Source organism: Capra hircus (assembly GCF_001704415.2).
Source record: "Capra hircus breed San Clemente chromosome X unlocalized genomic scaffold, ASM170441v1, whole genome shotgun sequence".
Classification (NCBI taxonomy): domain Eukaryota; kingdom Metazoa; phylum Chordata; class Mammalia; order Artiodactyla; family Bovidae; genus Capra; species Capra hircus.
Window position 1 is genome coordinate 6,567,560 of NW_017189517.1, and position 7,703 is coordinate 6,575,262.

General features: G+C 38.3%; 1 pseudogene; it reads right to left on the bottom strand.

Annotated features, from left to right (window-relative positions):
- Positions 1–6,552: 6,552 nt before the first annotated feature.
- On the bottom strand, positions 6,553–7,393 carry LOC102180577 (annotated as a pseudogene).
- Positions 7,394–7,703: the final 310 nt, after the last annotated feature.

The window sequence follows — 7,703 nt, forward strand, 5'->3', positions numbered from 1 at the left end:
CATGTCCGACTCTTTGTGACCCCAAGGACTATACAGTCCATGGAATTCTCCAGGCCATAGTATTGGAGTGGGTAGCCGTTCCCTTCTCCAGGGGATCTTCACAACCCAGGGATCGATCCCAGGTCTCCCACATTGATAAGTGGTGCTGGAAAAACTGGATAGCTACATGTAAAAGAATGAAATTAAAACACTTCCTAACACCATAAACAAAGATAAACTCAAAATGGATTAAAGACCTAGATGAGGTGAGGTGAAGTCGCTTAGTCGTGTCCGACTCTTTGTGACCCCATGGACTGTAACCTACTAGGCTTCTCCGTCCATGGGATTCTCCAGGCAAGAATACTGGAGTGGATTGCCATTTCCTTCTCCAGGGGATCTTCCCGACCCAGGGATCGAACCCGGGTCTCCTGCATTGGAAGCAGATGCTTTAACCTCTGAGCCACCAGGGAAGATCGTCCCAAAGACCTAGATGTAAGACCAGAAACTATAAAACTCTTCAAGGAAAACATAGACAGAACACTTGATACCATAAATCAAAGCAAGATCCTCTATGAACCACCTCCTAGAGTAATGGAAATAAAAACAAAGGTTGTAATCCAGAGGAACAGAGAGATAAAAATTTTTTTATCTTTGTCTTTTGGCCATAAAGTGGGGAAGTTTTTTATATATTGCATAGCATTACACATTTATGCCTATTTTAACATTAACTTCTGAAGAAGTTTTTTCTAAGAAAATTTGTTTTAAATTGATTTTTTTTGATGCTGCCGAAGACAAATGACAGGATTATGTGTATACAGTGTATATCTTTTCCTTCATGCAGAGTTTTGCAAAGGTGATTTTCAGTTTGTATATGGTGTGTATTTACACGATTATGGTTCCTTATTTTATGAGTTAGCCTTCTCACTGCTTGATGATTTTTAAAAGCTGTCAGGTCTAACTCAGTAAAATAACCATACCTTAAAGCGTTTCTCATTATTTGAATCCTGCAGCTGTAGCAAATAATTTGTTAAATTGCTATATTCAGAACAAACATGGATATAAATCTAAGTACTACATCTGTACATCTTATAATTTACTATAGCTTAATGCTTAACTAATTTAAAATAAGGAATCAAATATATTTGACACAGTAGACGATACAGGTTGCATGTGGACACTCAGCCACATTAACAACTTGGAGAAAAAAAATTAAAAAATGGCAATGTTATAATGAATTCTCAGGTGAACTTTTTTTCAGTTATGAAACATCTATTTTGAATTTGTAAATATTTTAACTGTTTTATTAAAGCGTGTAATAAACTATTCTTTGAAACCTGTTGGGCAGAATGAAAATTTAAAGCCATAATGGCAAAAGATGGCGTACCGATTGTAAAATAAACAAATAATAACAGCTATTGATTTTTTTGTATCTTTCATAATATAATTTTCTAACAATGCAATAAAACCACTAAATTTATATATCCAAAAAAAAAAAAAAGTAAAAAAGTGGGACCTAATTAAACTTAAAATCTTGTGCACAGCAAAGAAAACTATAAGCGAGGTGAAAAGACAACCTTCAGAATAGGAGAAAATAATAGCAAATGAAACAACTGAGAAAATATTAATCTACAAAATATATAAGCAGCTCATACAACTCAATACCAGAAAAACAAACAACCCAATCAAAGAGTGGGGAAAAGACCTAAACAAACATTTCTTCAAAGAATACATACAGGTGGCTAACAAACACATGAGAAGATTCTCAATATCGCTCATTATTCAGTTCAGTTCAGTCGCTCAGTCATGTCTGACTCTGCGACCCCATGAATCACAGCACACCAGGCCTCCCTGTCCATCATCAACTCCCGGAGTCTACTCAAACTCACGTCCATTGAGTCGGTGATGCCATCTAGCCATCTCATCCTCTGTAGTCCCCTTCTCCTCCTGTCCCCAATCCCTCCCAGCATCAGGGTCTTTTCCAATGAGTCAACTCTTCGCATGAGGTGGCCAAAGTACTGGAGTTTCAGCTTTAGCATCAGTCCTTCCAAGGAACACCCAGGTCTGATCTCCTTTAGGTTGGACTGGTTGGATCTCCTTGCAGTCCAAGGGACTCTCAAGAGTCTTCTCCAACACCACAGTTCAAAAGCATCAATTCTTCGGCACTCAGCTTTCTTCACAGTCCAACTCTCACATCCATACATGACCACTGGAAAAACCATAGCCTTGACTAGATGGATCTTTGTTAGCAAAGTAATGTCTCTGCTTTTTATTTTTTATTTTTTTTAGTGGGCAGCCTTTCCCTTCTCCAGGGGATCTTCCCAACCCAGGGATCGAACCCAGGTCCCCACATTGCAGGCAGATTCTTTACCAGCTGAGCCACAAGGGAAGCCCTGTCTCTGCTTTTTAATATGCTATCTAAGTTGGTCATAACTTTCCTTCCAAGGAGTAAGCGTCTTTTAATTTCATGGCTGCAGTCGCTCATTATTAGGGAAATGCAAATCAAAACTACAGTGAGATATCACCTCACACCAGTCAGAATGGCCATCATGAAAAATTCTACAAACAATAAATGCTGAAAAGGGTGTGGGGTAAAGGGAACCCTCTTGTACTGTTGGTGGGAATGTAAACTGATACAGCCACTATGCAAGAAGGTCTGGAGATTCTTTAAAATCTAAGAATAAAATCACCATATGACCCAGCAATCCCACTCCTAGGCATATACCCAGAAGAAACCAAAATGAAAAAAGACACATGTACCCTGGTGTTCATTGCAGCAGTATTTACAGTAGCTAGAACATGGAAGCAACCTAGATGTCCATCAACAGATGCATGGATAAAGAAGCTGTGGTACATATACACAATGGGATATTACTAAGCCATAAAAGGGAATACATTTGGGTCAGTTCTAATGAGGTGGATGAAGCTAGAGCCTATTACAGAGTGAAGTAAATCCAAAAGAGAAAGATAAATATCATATACTAATGCATATATCTGGAATCAAGAAATATGGTACCAAAGAATTTATTTGCAGGGCAACAGTGGAGAAATAGACACAGAGAACAGACTTATGGACATGGGGAGAGGGGAGAAGAGGGTGAGATGTATGGAAAGAGTAACATGGAAACTTACATTATCATAAGTAAAATAGATAGCAAATGGGAATTTGCTGTATGGCTCAGGAAACTCAAACAGGGGCTCTGTATCAACCTAGAGGGGTGGGATGGAGAGGAAGATGGGAGGGAGGTTCAAGAGGGAGGGGATATATACATACCTATGGCTGATTCATATTGAGATTTTGACAGAACACAACAAAATTCTGTAAAGCAATTATGCTTCAATTAAAAAATAAATAATTTTTTTAAAAAGATACCATAAGAAATAGGCAAATTTGACCTTGAAATACAAAATGAAGTGGGGCAAAGGCTAACAGAGTTTTGTCAAAATAACATGCTGGCTATAGCAAACACCATTTTCCAACAACACAAAAGATGACTCTACACATGGACATCACCAGATGGTCAACACCAAAACATAATCAGATTGATTATGTTCTTTGCAGCCAAAGAAGGAGAAGCTCTAAACAGTCAGCAAAAACAAGACCTGAGCTGACTGTGGCTCAGATCATCAGCTCCTTAATGCAAAATTCAGACTAAAATTGAAGAAAGTAGGGAAACCACTAGACCACTCAAGTATGACCTAAATCAAATCCTTTGTAATTATACAGTGAAGGTGACAAATAGACTCAAGGGATTCGACCTGGTAGACAGAGTGCCTGGAGAACTATGGATGGAGGTTCATAACACTGTATAGGAGGCAGTGACCAAAACCATCCCAAAGAAAGAAATGCAAGAAGGCAAAGGGGTTGTCTGGGGAGGCTTTACAAATAGCTGAGGAAAGAAGAGAAGCAAAAGGCAAGGGAGAAAGGGAAAGATATGCCCAACTGAACACAGAGTTCCAGAGACTAGCAAGGAGATAAGAGATCCTTCTTAAGGGAACAGAGCAAAGGAATTGAGGAAAACAATAGAATGGGAAAGACTATAGATCTCTTCAAGAAAATTAGAGATATCAAAGGAACATTTCATGTAAGGTTGGGCACAATAAAGGACAGAAATGGTAAGGACCTAACAGAAGCAGAAGAGATTAAGAAGAGGTGGCAAGAAAACACAGGAGAACTATACAAAAAAGGTCTTAATGACCCAGATAACCATGATGGTGTGGTCACTCACCTAGAGCCAGACATCCTGGAGTGTGAAATCAAGTGGGCCTTAGGAAGCATAACTATGAACAAAGCTAGTGGAGGTGATGGAACTCCAGCTGAGTTATATAAAATCCTAAAAGATGATGCTGTTAAAGTGTTGTACTCAATGTGCCAGCCAACTTGGAAAACTCAGCAGTGGCCATAGGACTGGAAAAGGTCACTTTTCATTTAAATCCCAAAGAAGGGCAATACCAAAGAATGTTCAAACTACCAGACAATTGTACTCATTTCACACGCCAACAAGGTAATGCTCAAAATCCTTCAAGCTAGGCTTCAAGAGTACGTGAACCTAGAACTTCCAGATGTACAAGCTGGGTTTAGAAAAAGCAGAGGAGCCAGAGATCAAATTGCCAATACCTGTTGGATCATGGAGAAAGCAAGGGAATTCCATAAAAACATCTACTTTTGCTTGATTTAATACATTTAAACCTGGATTGTGTGAATAACAACAAACTGGAAAATTCTTAAAGAGATGGGAATTCCAGACCACCCTACCTGTCTGTCCCCTAAGACCTGTATGCAAGTCAAGAAGCAAGTTAGAACTGGAAATGGAACAACAGACTGGTTCAAAATTGGGAAAAGAGTATAACAAGGCTGTATACTGTCACCTTGCTCATTTAACTTATATGCAGAGTGTATCATGCAAAATGCCAGGCTGGATGAAGCACAAGCTAGAATCAAGATTGCCAGGAGAAATACCAACAACCTCAGATACGCAGATGACACCACTCTAATGGCAGAAAGTGAAGCAGATCTAGAGCTTCCTGATGAGGGTGAAAGAGAAGAGTGAAAAGCTGGCTTGAAACTCAACATTCAAAAAACCAAGATCATGGCATTTGTCTCTATCACTTTATGGCAAATAGAAAGAGGAAATGTGGAAGCAGTGACAGATTTTATTTTCTTGAGATCCAAAATCACTGCAGATGGTGCCTGCAGCCATGAAATTAAAAGACACTTGCTCCTTGGAAGAAAAGGTATGACCAACCTATACAGCATATTGAAAAGCAGATACATTACTTTGCCAACAAAGGTCCATATAGCCAAAGCTATGGTTTTTCCAGTAGTCATGTATGGATGTGAAAGTTGGACAATAAAATAGGCTGAGCACTGAAGAACTGTTACCTTCAAACTCAGGAGCTGGAGAAGACTCTTAAGAGTCCCTTGGACTGCAAGGAGATGAAACCAGTCAATTTGAAAGGAAATCAACCCTGAATATTCGTTAGAAGGACTGATGCTGAAGCTGAAGCTCCAATACTTTGGCCACCTGATGCAAACAGCTGACTCATTGGAAAAGACCCTGATACTTGGAACAATTGAAGGCAAAAGGAGAAGGGGGCAGCAGAGGATGAGATGGTTAAACAGCATCACTGACTCAACAGACATGAATTTGAGCAAACTCTGGGAGATAGTAGAGGACAGAGAGCCTGGTGTGCTGCAGTCCACAGGGTGGCAAAAATTTGGACATGACTTAGCAACTGAACAACAACAATACTTGTGTAGCAATATCTCATTGTGGTTTTAATTTGCAATTCCCTAATGATATATGTTGTTGAGCATCTTTTCATATGTTCATTCATCATGTATATATCTTCTTTCATGAGGTGTCTCTTCGGTTCTCTTGTCCATTTTTTAATTGGGTTGTTTTCTTACTGTTAAGTTTTAAGAGCTCTTTATATATTTTGAGCTACAGTCCTTTGTCAGATGTCTTTTGCAAATATCTTCTGCCAGTCTGTGCTTTGTCTTCTCATTCTCTTGACAGTATCTTTTGCAGAACAGAAGTTTATAATTTTAATGAAGTTTAAGTTATCAATTATTTCTGTCATGGATCATGCCTTTGGAATAGTATCTAAAAAGTCACTGTTATACCTAAGGTCATCTACATTTTCTATGTTATATTCTATTAATTATGTAATCCTGCATGTTATGCTTAGGTAGGTGATCTATTTTGAGTTAATTTTTGAGAACAATCTATGTCTAGATTCTTTTTTTTTGGGGGGGGGGATGTCAATGTCCAGTCATTTTATCACTTTTCATTGAAAGGACTATTTTCTCTCCATTGTATTGTCTTTGTTCCTTTGTTAAGTGAGTCTATTTCTGGGCTCTCTATTCTATTCCATTGATAATTTTTCTATTCTTTCATTAAAACCACACTGTCTTAATTACCGTGGCTTTATTGTAAGTCTTGAAGTTGGGTAGTGTCAACCCAACTTTGTCTTCTCCTTCAGTATTGTGTTATTTTAGCTATCTATGGTTATTGCTTTTACTTAGAAGCTGTAGAATCTGTTTGTCAATGTCCACAAAATAATTTCCTGGGATTTTTTTTTTTTTTACCACAAATAAGATCTTTTATTTGTCACCATTAAAAGTCTGCATTTTAAACAGATTCTTGGACTGGTGGCTCATATTCATCAGCTCATTCAACTTTAGCACCTGTCTCATCCCCAATAGCTTTTCCAGAACTACTGGCTTCACCATGTAGTTCCATGAGTTTTCCCAATTCAAATTTGGGCTTCTTCAGCATTTTTACTTTTCTAACGAAGACATCATGGAGCAGATAAATAGACTGGCAAGCCTTTTCTATGTCTTTTCCAATGCTATCTGGAATCAATTTATTGACTACCTCTTTCAAGTCATTTGTCTGCACCTCTTGGGTCATGATTTCCATCATCTTCTTGTGGATCTGGTACACCTGCTGGTGCTGGGCATAAGAGGTCTTCTGAATCTGATTGTTGCATTTTTTTAATTAAAACTCACAGAGTAACCATTGGTAGTCTTGATATCAACGTGAGTTTCAATCATGATCTGCCATTTTTTGACCATGGAGCACATTTTGTCACGGCTAAGATCCATACCATGAAAATTAGTCAGACAGTTTTTGCCCTGAACATCCTCAGTAATTAGCTTGAATTTTCTAAATGCTACTTCATCATTCTGTAGATCATCAAGACTCACTTCAAAAACACGACCTTTGAGGCCATCAGATGTGATTTTGGTTTCTTGAGTTCTCATGACCAATGTTTTCCCAATATTCCTTATATTGAACATAACTGATGCTTTCACATCATACCGATCTCTTTTAGGAAATGGGACAACCACTTTCTTCTTGGCTCCCTTTTTGCCTCCTCTCATAAGGTGCTTGTTCTTGCCGACCGCCATGGTGCTGCTCAGAGCCAAAAGGGCTTTCCTGAGATTTTAATTGGGACTAAATTGAATATATAAAATAAATTGGAAAGAAGTAACATCTTGACAATACTGATTCTTCCTATCCATGCATATGGAACATCTCCATTTACTTAGAGTTTTTATTTCTTTCATTAGAGTTTTGTAGTTCTTTTCCATATTTTTAACATAAAACATGAAAGTGTATATTCCTTAACTAGTCCTGTAAGGTGAAGCCAAGGTCTTCTCTTAAAATGTATCCAGAGTTCTGTTCCTCATCCTTATGAGGAACAGTGAATACTAGTTA